The 14,737-nt window shown below is 49.0% G+C and overlaps 1 protein-coding gene across 5 annotated transcripts in view; it reads left to right on the plus strand.

The window, feature by feature from the left end:
* The first annotated feature begins 793 nt into the window (after nucleotides 1-793).
* The window catches only part of SEMA4D (semaphorin 4D), a 120,009-nt gene continuing 106,065 nt past the window's right edge, over nucleotides 794-14,737 (plus strand). For all 5 annotated transcript variants that reach the window (XM_073021452.1, XM_073021450.1, XM_037998609.2 and 2 more), the window contains exon 1: nucleotides 794-974. The gene's annotated coding sequence lies outside the window, so the exon portion shown is untranslated. The remainder of the gene's footprint in view (nucleotides 975-14,737) is intronic.

The raw sequence follows: 14,737 nt of genomic DNA on the forward strand, positions 1-14,737 counted from the left end.
AGGTCTGGATGGAGGAGCACCATCTCTGAGGGCCCCCAGATCCCCAAACCCATGGGCTAATCACAAGCACGCCTCACCAGCAACCTCACAGGAGGACCATTTGCCATCTAGAGTGGAAAACGAACGTTTAGCAAAAGGCTAGCATGGGGGTTCAGGGAAACCAAGACTCCAGGTGGTGCCAGCCCCTCCTCTTGGGGAATGGGAGCAGTCTGGTGTGAAATATTCTTGCCCAAAGTCAGCAGCCAAGTGTTCTGGGTGCCACATGCCACAACCACACTGCAGGTCAGGTTCTCAGAAGAGCTGGCTCAGGGTCTGGGGATGAAAAAAACCTGGGGGATCTGGGGGAGGCCTGGAAAGGGTGGGGTTCATCCAGGACCCCAGAAGGGGCAAGCTTGTCTATTAACAGCTGGTGAGGAAGAGGGTGACAGGGCACCTCTTGGTTCTGGGAGGGTGCTTGACTCAGCACAGACCAAGCCAGGGCTGAGGGATAACCCTCTGGGCCTGGCGGGGAGGCAAGAGAGATGGGAGGTGAGGAGGAAGGAGTGGGAAGCAAAAGTGGGAAGAAGGGGAGAGAGGTGGAAGAGTGTTACGAAGGTGAAGAAAGACTAGGAAAAAGAGAAGGGAGGAAAAGAGAGGTTGGGGGAGGGGAAGGAGGGAGGTGAACAGGGGCAAGGAGGAGGGAGGAGGAAGAAAGGGGCGGGGCCAGGGGAGGGAAGAGAAGAAGGGGGAGGGGAAGGGAAAGGGGAGGAGGCGGGAAGGGAGGGGGAGCGGAGGAGGGGCCTGCGCGCCCGCCCCGCGCCCTCCGTCCCCGCGCCGGCCTCCGCGCCCTCGCGCGCCGCAGCATCCCAGTCGCCGCCGCCGGGCCTCCCTGCTGCCCCTTCCCCGGCCCGGCCGCCTCCCGCCGCCGCCGCCGCCATTCCTGGCGCCCGAACTCGCCCGGCTGGGAGCCGCCGAGAGCAGGAGGCGCGCTCCAGGTAAGCGGCTGGGCTGGCGCGGGAGGGAGGGCGCGCGAGGCTGGGCAGGTGCGCTGGGGGAGGCCTGGACCCTCCGCGGAGCCCCTGCTCCACACCCCTAGGCTCCTCCCCGGACCCTCGGGGCCCTCCTCGAACCCCTGCAGGAGCCCCCGTCTGGGATCCCCCGGACCTCTGGACTCCTTCCTGGATTCCCCCCGGGGCCCCTCCCGGGACGCCTCCCGGAGACACCTACCCGGACCCCTCCCTGAACCCCTCCGACCCCCTGAACCCCTCTGAGATCCCTCCCCGATCCCTCCCCGGCCTTCTCCCCTTCCCGGTTGGCTCCCCAGCCCCTGCGCGCAGGTGGCTCCCCTGGGCGCGGGGGAGCGGGGGCGCGCTGCAGACCCGGGCCAGGGAGGGGGCGGCGCGCTCGGCCAGGCCCCGTCGCGCCCCGGCCCGCCCGGTCTGGCCCCGCCAGGTCAGGCCTCGCTCCGGCCAGCCCGGGCTCCGGCCGGGCCCCCGCGGGTTTCTATTTTGGTTGCGGAGGCCGCGGCCGGTGTGCACTGGACCCGGCGCCGCGCACTCAGACAGGTGGGGCAGGTTGGGCCGCAGTGGTCAGGTCGCCGCCTTGGCAGTGAGTGCTTGCAGCTGCAGGCCTCGGTTTCCTTTAGGGTTTTGGCTGCATTATTGTAGAACAACCCAGGAGAACCACAAGCCTTAGCTTGGGCTGCACCTGTTGCAGCCGCCTGGTGAGCTGCAAGGGGCTGGCTCTACTGGGGTTATGCCAGTAAAAACATGTAAAGGAGAATTGAGCTCGTGGTTGTCCTCTTTATTTATCTGGCTTCGTATTTTGGGGGATAGGTGCGGGCGTGGGTGAATGGGAGTCTGTAGGTGGGCAGTTTGCGTCAAAAGAGGCCTGGTATTGAGGGCTGTGTCCTGCTTTCCGGAGCGTCTGCCACATGAAGTTGCTTTGCTTGTGTTTGGAAAACCTCACTCTGTGTTGAGCACATCCCAGGCTCGTGGGTGGCCAGGCCCCCGAAGGCCAAGCTGGACGTGGGGCCTGGGGCCAAGCATCTCACCCTGCTGCTCTGAGTCTTTTCAAATCCACCAGGCGCCACTGAACGGAAGTTTCCTTTCCTGGGGGTGAAGTGACACCAGTGGCCTGTCACCTCATACGTGTCCTAGGCCTGGGGCCTGCCTGCTGGCTGCCCAGGCGAGGTTATTTGGTAATGTTTACTGTGTCCCAGAAACAGGCAGCTCTGGCCAGTGCAGGGGCAGGATTCTGGTAGAGATGATAATGCCCTGATTGTCATTTTGACAGTTGGTGTCTGTGTATATCATGTCTCGGTAGTCGTCAGCCAGAAGAAGAAAGCAGGCGGGCTCAGCATACCCTCCAGGGAGGCTGGGGTGGGAGGATGAGGGGTGCGTTGGCCTGTTTCTGTGGGCAAAGACTGCCCCCCAAGAAGGCCAGACCTTCAGACTGAGAAAAGTGTACGTGGTACACTCAGCAACTCAAACAAAGAAATAAAAACACGTCACTGGTGCCAGGAGCAGCCCTGGGGTCCCAGGAGTGTGGGCTGCTCAGGAGTTGGTAGACGGAGGAGCTCAGTGGCTGTATGTCAGAGTGCAGACAGGCAAAGGCCACCGTGGGGAAGCCGAGCCCCGGCTGCCATGCTAGCCGAGGGTCTTGCAGCACAGCACAAGGGAGGGACTCCATGGGAGGGGACCCAGCTCCTGACAAGCACACCCAGAGTCTGCTGAAAATGCAGCCTTGCACAGACCCTCTCTGAGAGCCGGGGGTCCTGGGCACTCAGCATTTGGAGTGCAAGACCAGCGACCATGTTGCACTAGCTGTCCAGTGGGTCTGGGGCCAGGGAGATGTCCTTGGTGACATCATCCACTTGCGGACAGTCCTTTCCATGCGGACCACTGGAGGCAGGTGTTATCTAGAGCCACTTTCCCCACACCAAGCGGGTGCGCCCAGGCCAAAGCTTGGGAGTGCGCGCTAATGGCCGGCTTTGACTGAGGAGGGAGGGAACGTCCGCTGCTGCCAGCACAACAGCAAAATCAATAATGCATTGCAAAGATCAATGATTTTCTCTATCTTCTGTGCTTCTGGATTGAGCCTGTTCAGGCTTCTGCCTCTCTTGGTTCCATTTCTGGTGGGGAGGGAGGGACGGGCGGGTCCAGGAGGTTGGTTGCAGATTCTCCTCCTGATCCCCTGGAGCCAGAGCTCCGGGGTTGGAGCTAGGACCCATGGGGGTGAAACTTGCCATGTGGAAATATAGGAATAAACGTGCCATAGGCTGACTATTGAGCTTAGTTGCTGAGAGAAAGGCTGCTGCCTGCTGTTCCCAACCAGGGCAGTTATTTCTTCTTTGAACTTGGACAATTCCAGGAAGAAAACTGGAAGGTGAGAAGGGAGGTGGCAGAGGCACCTGGGATGGGTCCTCTCTTCCCTGGGCCAGGGTCCGCCCTGGGCTTCAGGTGCAGCTCCTCAGCCCTGCCCATTGCATCCCCATCCCCATCCCCATCACCATTGCCATCCAGGGTCTGGGGCTGTCCTGGACGTCTCAGGGTGTCACTCAAGAGCTGAGCTTGTAGAGCAGGGGAGGAGCAGGCTCCCCTGCACACGACAGGGAGAGGTTTGCTGGGGACTTTGCTGTTGGGAGATGACATGGGAAAGCAGAGATGTATTAGGAGGAGATAGCTGCTGATTCAGTCAGGTGGAGAGGGTGTGCCAGGGCCTTCCCTGGAAGCTGGGTGGTGTTTTCGGCACGCTAATTAAGGCGATCCTTAGGATAAGCAAATTGCTTTGCTGCTTGTGGCTCACTTTCCAGCTTCTGTGACCCTCCCTGAGTGAATTTGCTTTTACCTGGGGGTGTCGCAGCAGGGGCCCCAGCTTTCCACTGCCTTGCTGCTACCCCTGGAGCATCAACAACAGTCTGAGGGTGTAGAACCTCACAGCCACCTTCCCACAGCACCTGTGCAAGCCTCAGTGGGGGGTAGGCAGGGTCCTGTTATTTGGTCCAGAAGTTTCAGATGCTGCCCATGAAAGCAATGACTGCATCCCTGCCCTGGGTCACGTCTAAGTGGCATCCCAGGATTTCTGGCTTTGATCAAAGCCTGATCCAGAGCTGTCACTTGGATCAGCATTTGATCCAAGAATCACTCCTTTGAAAATTAGGCTATTGTTGTGTCTCATGGACGTCTGTGGAGTGAATGATGATTTTAAGGAATTCCTTAATCACTGCATTGTGGTTAGGTTAGAATAATCTTCATCCTTTAGCGATAGATACTGGGCGTTCATAGATGAGATGGTGTTTGGGATCTGCCTCAGATTAGTGTGAGGTGGGGAAGCAGAGGGGATGAAGAGGGGCGAGATGGTCTGAGTGGACAGTTTGGGGTCTGGATGAGAGTGCCTGGGTTCTTTGTTCTGTTCTGGCTACTTCCGTGCACTTTGAAAATTCTCCATCATAAAAAGTTAATAATAATCGGAGATCTCCAATTCCTCCCTGTAAAACGTGCCATTGGATTCTTTACTTCATGATGGCATCATTCAAAGGTTTACTTTAAAAGATGTGCCAATATATTAAGTAGAGACATCACTCCTTAGTGTAGAGTATAGAGAATGTACCCTCTCCATGCACAAGTGCAGGCACTCAGCACAGAAGCCCATCTGGAAGGACACACACCTGGCATTCAGCAGATCATTATGGGGTATGTGTGGACCTGGTGCCAGGCACTGCCCCAGGCTCTAGGGACATAGCCCTGAGTGGAAGCAGCACTTCACAGTTAGCAAAGGGTGGGGCGTGTGTGAATGTGAGTGAGTGTGTGTTGGGGGAGGAGAGGGAAGAGGAAGAGGGAACCTGTACTTTGTCTTCTTTTTGCACTTATGTGTGGTTTGTTTCTGTTACAAAGAATTATTTTTATAATTACAAAATGAATTTTTAAAAAGTGGTCTTCATTAGGTCATATACTTTCCTCCGGCATTTTAAATAGAATTTGATTTGTGGAAGTTCATGTTTCTACATATCTTAATAACAGATACATTGGCCTCCATGAGGCAATCAATGAATCAATAGTTATTGACCCTCTGAATATGTGCTTTGTGGGCTATGAAAGATAGAAATCAATACGCTACTATCAGCATTAGGGGAGACAAGATGAAGACCCTGACAATTAAATAATAGTACAGTCCAGCCACAGAAGCGTCATCCTTACACTCAGTACAGAAATGAAGGCCGAGTCTGGTCTGGAGCCTGTGCCAGGGGGGTCCCCATTGCCGGCTGGCTAACCTGGACCTGGGTCTTGTTCCAGCATTTTCCATGGTGCCTTTGTTTTCTCTTTCCGTTTAGTAGAGAATATGTTAAGTAACCTAAAGCTATAGCAGAAATGTAAGTGGTGCGTGCTGCATGGAAGTCTACAAAGTAAAAAGTATAAGTTGCTTAGAATTGTAACAGTTTTTGTGTTTTCCCGATCTGTTGCAAGAAATTAGAGTTGCTTGAGCAGCCAGAACCTAATTTGCCTTGATGTAGAATTTGGGTGTTTGCTGGGCCCTCTGATTTGTATGTGTGTTTTGATTTTGTTTGGAAGGACGGAAAGTTTCCCGTTAGGCCTGCAGTTCTCACTGTGAGTTTGGGAGCTTTTGTTTGTTGTTGCTCCTGACTGGTGTGTCCCATGTGCTGTGAGGGCACAGCTGGGTGCTGCAGCAGGGCTGTGGCGGGGCTCTGAGCCCTGGGCCATCTTTGAGGGCTGAGGGTCTTGGCACACATTCATTGTTGTGCTGCCAGGAGCCGCCTGCCTTCACGCCTGCACAGAACCACCCAGTGGGTGGATGCACATTCTTTTCCTCCATCTGGATCACTCTTATCCTGTATAGCCCCCTCCTTCTGAGAGCCCACAAGGAGTTGAGCCATCTGGGCGGGTCACAGTGCTGGCACCTTTGGGCCCTGGTGGGTGACGCTCCTGTGTCTTGGGTTCTCGACGTGAAGAAACTGCTTACCTTTCAGGGCCCTCCCAACTCTTCCACTTGTCCTTGTGATGAAGTTTCACTGCTTCCCCAGAAAACATGTATTGAATGTCAGTGATGGCTGGGGGTGCCGGGGGATATGGTCAAGTGGAGGGAGATGGGAGGCTAACGAGAGGGGAGATAGATAGTTCCAGGTCCAGCCGCTTGAGGGGCCAGTGGTTTGTTGAGAGGGTGGTTGTGATTTAAAATCAGGTGGCCCCTGCGCCCTGCTGAGCCCTAGATGTAGAGGAGGTGAGGAGTGGTGAGGGGACACTTAGGCACACATGAGCAATGGCAGGAGGGCAGTGCGGGGCGGGCCTTGCGGGAGCTTGGGCAGCCTCCTCAGGTGGGAGGCAGGCTGATTCCAGGTGTTCTGCGAAGATGGAGCCAATAGGCTGTGATGGATCCCATGAGGGCTGTTGCAGCAAGAGAGGGGTCCAGGATGGCCCAAGAGTCTTGGATGGGGTGTTGGAAGGGTAGAGTTGCCATCGCTCTGAGGCTCGGGTCTGCAGGGGAGCAGTTGTGAGGATTCAGAGGGATTCAGAGGGATGGTGTGGCTCTCAGGAAAGTACAGGTGGGAGCCCTACTGAAGTGTCCCAGTGGAGGTGGGGAGGAGGAAGGTGGAGGAAGGGGTCCTGAGTTTGGGGGAGTGCTCTGAACTGGGACCCTAATCTATCTTGGCAATATATTATAGCTATAGAGATGATATTTTGAAAGGGAGTTTGGATGAGGCCACTAGGGAGTCGAGGTAGATGGAGAAGAGGTCCAAGGACTGAGCCTGGGACAAGAAACCAAGAAGGTGTGGCCAGCAAGGTAGGGGTCTGAGGGTGTCCTGGAGGCCACATGCAGCTTGCGAGAGAGGGAGGGTGACAGTGGAGGCCACAAAGGTGAGAACCGAGGACAACCTGGGGTTTATCCACATGGTCTGGGATGGTGGGCTGAAGTATGGGTGAGTTTCTTGAGAGAAGGAAGGAGGGGAATTTGGGACAGCAGGACCCTATATAGCTTTTTCAAGAATTTTGCTGCCGTGAAGGGGAGTGGGGAAGTAGAGAGGGATCATGGGCAGATAGGGCTGAGGGAGGCCCACTTGGAAGGTTTGCATCCTGAAGGGAAGGATGGAGCAGAGCAGGAGGAAGCCGTGAGGTGGGCAGGAGGGACAGAGGCTGTCTGGGGCTGCCCCGTCGGTGGAGGGTCTCCACGAGCTGCTGTTGACTCTTGGTGTGTTTTGTGCCTCCTCTTGGCCCGGGGCCCACAGATGCATGGGGCTGTCCCGTCACTGGTGGACTGTGAGCATTTTCCTCATCACCTTAGTGAGTGCTGGCATTGTCTCCAGGCCCGGCAGGGATGGCCTGCATTTTGCCCGCAACATGGACTCTCAGTTCCACGTGGACTGAACGCTGGAGGAATGGGAGAGTGCTTCTCTGAGAGTGGTCCCCGCACCAGCAGCATTGCACCCCTGGGAAGTGCAGAGTCTCCCTTGCATCTGGAACTGTGGGGTGGGACCGGCCATCTGTTTTGTTTTTGTTTTTGTTTTTGTTTTTTGAGACAGAGTCTTGTTCTGTCACCAGGCTGGAGTGCAGTGGTGTGATCTCGGCTCACTGCAACCTCTGCCTCCTGGGTTCAAACCATTCCCCTGCCTCAGCCTACTGAGTAGCTGGGACTACAGGCACACACCACCACCCCCGGCTAATTTTTTGTATTTTAGTAGAGACGGCGTTTCACCATGTTGGCCAGGATGGTCTCGATCTCCTGAGCTCAGGTGATCCACCCTCCTCGGCCTCCCAAAGTGCTGGGATTACAGGCGTGAGCCACAGTGACCAGCCTCAGCTGTCTGTTTTAACAGGCTCCCCAGAGGCTTTTGAACTGCTGCCCTAAGATGTAGGCCCGCACTTGGGAGTGAGTGGGACAGGCCCCTGGGGAGAAAGTAGTGGTCCCCAGGTTGGATGCACCTTAGACTCGGGGTGCTTTCCACATGGAGTCCCACTAGAGGCAATGTTGTCTTACTCAGTTTTATTAACATGAATTATGACAAAACATATTCACTTCAAATGCACAGTTAACTGAGTTTTGACACATGTATTTGGCAATGTGACTGACACCGTAATCAGGATATAGACCAGGATTTGGTAAGCTTGGGCCTGCAGGTCAAGGGCGCTGGGCCAGTTTATTTCAGAATCGTCTATGGCTGCTTTTTTGCTATTGCAGCAGAGGTGAGCAGTTGCCACAGAGACTATATGGCCCTAAGAATCCCCCTAAATTCCCCTGTTGCCTCTTTTCGCTCAACCCCCTCTTCCCAGCAATCACAGATCTGCATAGATTAGATTATTATAGATTGGATTGATTTCTTCAGTACTTTCAAAGTGGGAGCATATATTTGACAGTTGTTCCTAGACTTGTGATGGGATTACATCCTAATCATAAACCCATCATTAAGTTGAAGATATCCTAAGTCAAAAATGTGTTTGATACACCTGACCCACCCAACAGCGTCCCTTAGGCTAGCCCACCTTCAGTGTGCACAGAGCACTTCTATTAGCCTACGGTTGGGTAGAGTCATCGAACACAAAGCCTTTTTTATGATAAGTGTTGAATATAATCTATTGAATGCTGCACTGACAGTGAAAAACGGAATGGTTGTGTGGATACTCGCAGTACCGTTTCTACTGGATTCGAATGTCTTTCACACCATTGTAAAGTCGAAAAATCATAAATGAAACCATTGTAAATGGGGGACCATCTGCGTACTCTTTGTGTCTAGCTCCTTTCACTCTGCATAATGTTTTTGAGATTCTTACATGTTGCTGTGCATACCAGCACTTCATATCTTTTTGTTGCTGAATAGTTGGTGGACACTTGAATTGTTTCCTCTTCTGGGTTATTGTGAATCAAAGTGCTGGGAGGTACAGCTCAACAACAAAGACAGCCAGTTAAAACGTGGGTAAATGTGTCAGCACAGGTGATATATACAAACGGCCAATAAACATGTGAGAAGGTGCTTAACATCATTAGTTGTTAGGGAAATGTGAATCAAAGCCACAGTGATATACCACCTCGCACCCTACTAGATTTAACTTAAAAAAAAAAAAGTGGGGAGGGAAATAACAAGCGTAGGTGAAGTTATGGAGAAATGACAACCCTCATACACTCCGGATAAAAATGTAAAATGGTGTAGCTGTTTTGGAAAAAAGTTTGGAGATTCCTCAAAAAGTTAAATACAGAATTACCATATGACCTAGCACTCCCACTCCTAGGTATGTACCTAAAGGAATTGAAATCAGGGACTCACACAAAAACTTATATGTGGCTGTTCATAGTGGCACTATTCCAGTAACCAAAGGACAGAAACCCGAATGTCCAGCAGTGGATGAATGGGTAAGCTAAATGTGGTATATTCATACATGGCCCGTGGTTCAACCATAAAAAGGAATGAAGCACTGGTACTGCTACAATGTGAATTAACCTCAAAAACATTATTCTAAATGAAGGTAGCCAGGCACAGATTAATAGCTGCATATTGTATTATTCCATTGATATGAAATGTTCAGAATGGGCAGATCTTTCCAGACGGAAAACACATTAGTGATTGCCAGGGGCTGGGAGGTGGGGAAATAGGAAGTGGACACTTAATATGCATTGGGGTTCCTTTTGAGGTCCTGGAACTAGATAGTGGTGATGGTTACGTAACATTGCGAATGTACTAAATGCCACTGGATTATACGCTTTACAATGGTAAATTTTATCTTACGAGTATTTTACCACAATAAAAGATGATATAAGAAATGCTGTGAGCATTCATGGGCAAATCTTAGCATGGACATATGTTTTTATTTCTCCTGCGTAATTACCCATAGGTGGAATTACAGGGTTTCATGGTAAGTAGATGTTTAACTTGATTGAAAATCTGGCAAACTGCTTTCCAAAGCGGTTGTATCATTTTACGTTCCCACTGCTAACGTATGAGGGTTGCAGTTGGTTTACATCCGTGCCAACACTTGCTGTTGTCAGTCTTTTTAATTGTAGCTATTCTAGTGGAAATGTGGTAGTGCTGTATCCGTGCAGTTTTAGTTGAGCATCTTTTCACGTGCTTATTAGCTATTTGTGTATATTCTTTTGTGAAGTGTCTGTTCAGATCCTTTGATCACTTTTTAATTGGTTGTCTTCTTGTATGTGAGTTGTAAGTGTTGTTTACATATTCTCGACTCAAACCCTTTGTCAGATACTTGTATTGCAAATATTTTCTCTCAATCTATGGTTTGCCTTTTTATTAGTTATATCTTTCAATGGGCAGACTTTTTGGTTTTAAGTTGTTTTAATGGTTTGTGCTTTTTGTGCCCTATTTAAGAAATCTTTGTCTAACCCATAGCGATAAAGATTTTCTATGTTCTCTTCCAAAAATATGGTAATTGTAACTTTTATGTTTAGATCTGAGATCCATTTCTGTTGGGTGTGGTGGCTCACGCCTGTAATCCCAACACTTTGGGAGGCCGAGGCGAGTGGATCACCTGAGGTCAGGAGTTTGAGACCAGCCTGGCCAACATGGTGAAACCCCGTCTCTACTAAAAAATACAAAAATTAGCCGGTGTTGTGGCGCACATCTGTAATCCCAGCTACTCGGGAGCCTGAGGTAGTAGAATTACTTGAACCTGGGAGGCAGAATTTGCAGTGAGCTGAGATCACGCCACCGCACTCCAGCCTGAGTGACAGAGCACGACTATTCTCAAAAAAAAAAAAAAAAAAAAAAAGACCTGGCCAGGCCCGGTGGCTCATGCCTGTAATCCTAGCACTTTGGGAAGCCGAGGCGGGTGGATCACGAAGTCAGGAGATTGAGACCGTCCTGGCTAACACGGTGAAACCCCATCTCTACTAAAAATACAAAAAAACATGAAAAATTAGCCAGGTGTGGTGGTGGGTGCCTGTAGTCCCAGCTACTTGGGAGGCTGAGGCAGGAGAATGGCATAAACCCGGGAGGCAGAGCTTGCAGTGAGCCAAGATCGCGCCCATGCACTCCAGCCTGGGCAACAGAGTGAGACTCCATCTCAAACACACACACACACAACACAAAAACACCAAAGTTCTATGATTCATTTAGGGTTAATTTTTAATGGAAAGAGCTAAGGAGTGAGGTTCCTTGTTTTACATGTGGACGTCCAATTGTTCTCACACTGTTTGTTTTAAAATAAAAAACAACAAGCCTATTCTTTCTCCAGTGAATTATGTTGGTACCATGTTTGTAAAGTAATTGACCATATCTGTGTGCCTTTGTTTCTGGATTCTGTTCTGTTCCATTATGCTTGTTCCTCATCGGTCCCAGTGCCACACTGTCTCTGTAGTAACTCCTGAAGTCAGGTAGTGTGACAATTTTACTTCATTTTCAGAATTGTAGTGTCGGTTCTAGATCGCTTGCATTTTCTTATATACTTAAGATCAGTTTGTCAGTTTCTACAGCAAGCCTGCTTGGATTTTGGCTAGAATTGTATTAACTCCTTAGATTGTAACAGTATTTGGTCTCTTGACCAGTGAGCATGGAATCTCCCTCTATTTTCATCTTCTATAATTTCTTTTAGCTGTGTTTTATAGTTTTGAGTGTACAGGTCTTGCACATGTTTTACCAGATTTACTCATAGGTATTTCGTATTATTATACGTGGATTTTAAAAATTTTATTTTCCAGTTGTTAATTGTGATATATAGAAATACAATTGATTTTTTAATATTTTTTGTTTATCCTGTGAACTTTGCTAAGTAGCTATTTAAGTAGCGTTTTTCGTAGTCCCTCAAGATCTTTCATATAGATAATTCTGATGATTATGAATAAAGACAAGTTTCTTTCTTTCCAGTTAGAATGCCTTTCACTTCTTTTTCTTCTTCTCTTTCACTTCTAGGACCTTCAGCACAATGATTACTGTAAGTGGTAAAAGTGGACATTCTTGCCTGTTCCCAATCTTAGGAAGGGAGAATTTCAAGTTTTTTGTTGTTGTTGTTGTTGTTAAGTATGATGTTAGGTAAAGATATGAAGTGCCTTTTACCAGGCGGTGGAAGTTTCTTAATTTGTTGAGAGCTTTTATCATGAGTAGGTGTTGAATTTCCACATATACTTTTTCTGTATCTGTTGAGATGATCATGTGGTTTTTCATTTGTTGTTTGTAAATATGGTGAATTACAGTGGTTAACTTTTGAATGTTAAATTATTCTTGCATTTCTGGCACAAATCCCACTTGGTCATGATGTATCCTTTTTATATATTGCTGGATTTGATTTGCGCAATTTTATTAAGGATATTTGTGGCTATATCATGAGGGATATAATTTTCTTTTCTGGTACTATCTTTGGTTTTGGTATCAAAGTAAAGTTTGCCCCACACAATGATTTGGGAAGTGGTTCTTCTTACTATTTTTGAATAGTCTTTGTAGGATTGGGCTTGGCCTGTCCCCTCCCCTCCCCTCCCCTTCTCTTTCTGGAGACAAGTCTTACTATGTTGTCCAGGCTGAAGTGCAGTGGTACAATCATAGCTCAATCATAGCTCACTGCAGCCTGGACTTCCTGGGCTCAAACAATCCTCCTGCCTCAACCTCCAGATTAACTGGGACTACAAGCATGCACCACTATGCCTGGCTAATTTTTCTGAATTTCGCCAGAGACAGGGTCTCACTATGATTCCCAGGCTGACCTCGAACTCCTGACCTCAAGCCATCTTCCTGCTTTGGCCTTCCAAAGTGCTGAGCTTACAGGTGTGAGCTACTGTGCCCAGCCTGTCTGGGGTTTTCTTTATGGAGAGGCTTTTAATTATGAGTTCAATTCCTTAACATAGGACTATGAAGATTTTCTGTTTCTGTTTGAGTCAGTTCTGGTTATTTGTGTGATTTATTGAGCTATAATTTTATATACAGTGAAATCTTTCCTGTTAAATGTACCATTCTGTGAGTTTTGGTTAATGCATGTGGTTTTGGTAAATATAACCATCACCAAGTCAAGGTATGGAAAATTTTCATAACTCCAAAAATTCTCTCTTGTGCTGCTTTGTAGTCAGTTTCCTTTCCCCAGACCTAGCAACCACTGACCTGTTTTCCATCCTTCTAGGCTTTTCCAGAATTTCATATAGAAGGAATTATACAGTTTGTAGCCTTTGAGTCTGGCTTCTTTCACTCAGCATAATTGTGCAGGTATTTGAGCAGTAAATAAAGCGATCAGATCTGTGTCTCAGGAGTAGTAACTCTGGCATTTCAGAGTGATGAATTGGAAAGACAAAGATTGGAGACAAGGGGAAGAAGTTATGGGACAAGAATGCTAGATGATGTTCATGGTGACCTTGTTATAAATGATATGCTAAATGCTTTCTGTCCGTCTCATGGAATTCTGAGCACAGTCCTGTAAGACTGGGTCAGTTCTTCCCTCTCGTTTATAGGTGAGAACAGAGAGAATAAGAATGTTATTCTTGAAGCTGCTCAGCCAAGAAGTGGTGAAGCCAGGAGTTGTGATTCGGTGCTCTGTACTGAGGTCCAGCATCTAATGCAAACACCAGGAGGTGGCAGTTGGTTAGTGTTTTTTTTTGTTTGTTTGGAGACGGAGTTTCGCTGTTGTTGCCCAGGCTGGAGTGCAATGGCGTGATCTCAGCTCACTGCAACCTCTGCTTCCCAGGTTCAAGTGATTCTCCTGCCTCAGCCTCCCGAGTAGCTGGGATTACAGGCATGAGCCGCCATGCCCGGCTAATTTTGTATTTTTAGTACAGACGGGGTTTCTCCATGTTGGTCAGGCTGGTCTCGAACTCCCGACCTCAAGTGATCCACCCGTCTTGGCCTCCCAAAGTGCTAGGATTACAGACGTGAGCCACTGCACCTGGCCTGGTTAGTGTTTTAAAGACTTTAAAGGCGCGTGTACCCTTTGGCCATTGGAGTCTGAATGAACTAGACATTTAGTTTATTTAAAGAATCATGAATGTTAAGAAGCATTTATTGAAAAGGGTATTTCTCAGTGTTTATAAATAGAAAATCCAGATATAACCTGGGCAGCTACTGACAGTGAAATAGGCAGGAGGTGCCATAGTCACACTGGTCACTCTTTAAAAATCTAGTGTAAAATATGCCTAATGGGATGAAAAGTCAGCATAATACATCATGTGCTAAGAACAGTTCGTGAACCAACATGCACGGCAAGAACTTGTAACTGCCTAGAAAACACTAGACTGTCCAAAATGCGACTCAGATGTTTAGGTGGTGACGTGCCTTCTGTTTTCTCCTTGGTGCTTGTCTGCATTTTTCTGATTTTCTGCAACAATACTTGTTATGGAAATCACAAAGGAGAAATACAAAGGAAAAGGTTGAAAAATGTAGCTCTAGAACACACACACACACACACACACACACACAACATACTACACACATATCCCCCCACCACACACCCAGTACACACACACCAAACAACACACACATACATATCACACCACACACCCCATTCCACACACTACACACATACCCCCCACACCACACACACCCTGTATACACACATTACACACACACCCACCACACAATACATCCACACACCATACCACGTACCCCCCATACCACACACTTCACACATACCTGCCACACCACACACACAAAACATACAACACATCCATCCATACACCACATCACATACCACACACACACACCACACTACCTACACACACCACACCACACACACACTACATATACACTGCATACATACACCACACATCACACCATGAGCACCCCATACCAAATATTACACACATACCCCCCATGTATACACACACCATA

The sequence above is a fragment of the Chlorocebus sabaeus genome, chromosome 12 (assembly GCF_047675955.1).
Source record: "Chlorocebus sabaeus isolate Y175 chromosome 12, mChlSab1.0.hap1, whole genome shotgun sequence".
NCBI lineage: Eukaryota > Metazoa > Chordata > Mammalia > Primates > Cercopithecidae > Chlorocebus > Chlorocebus sabaeus.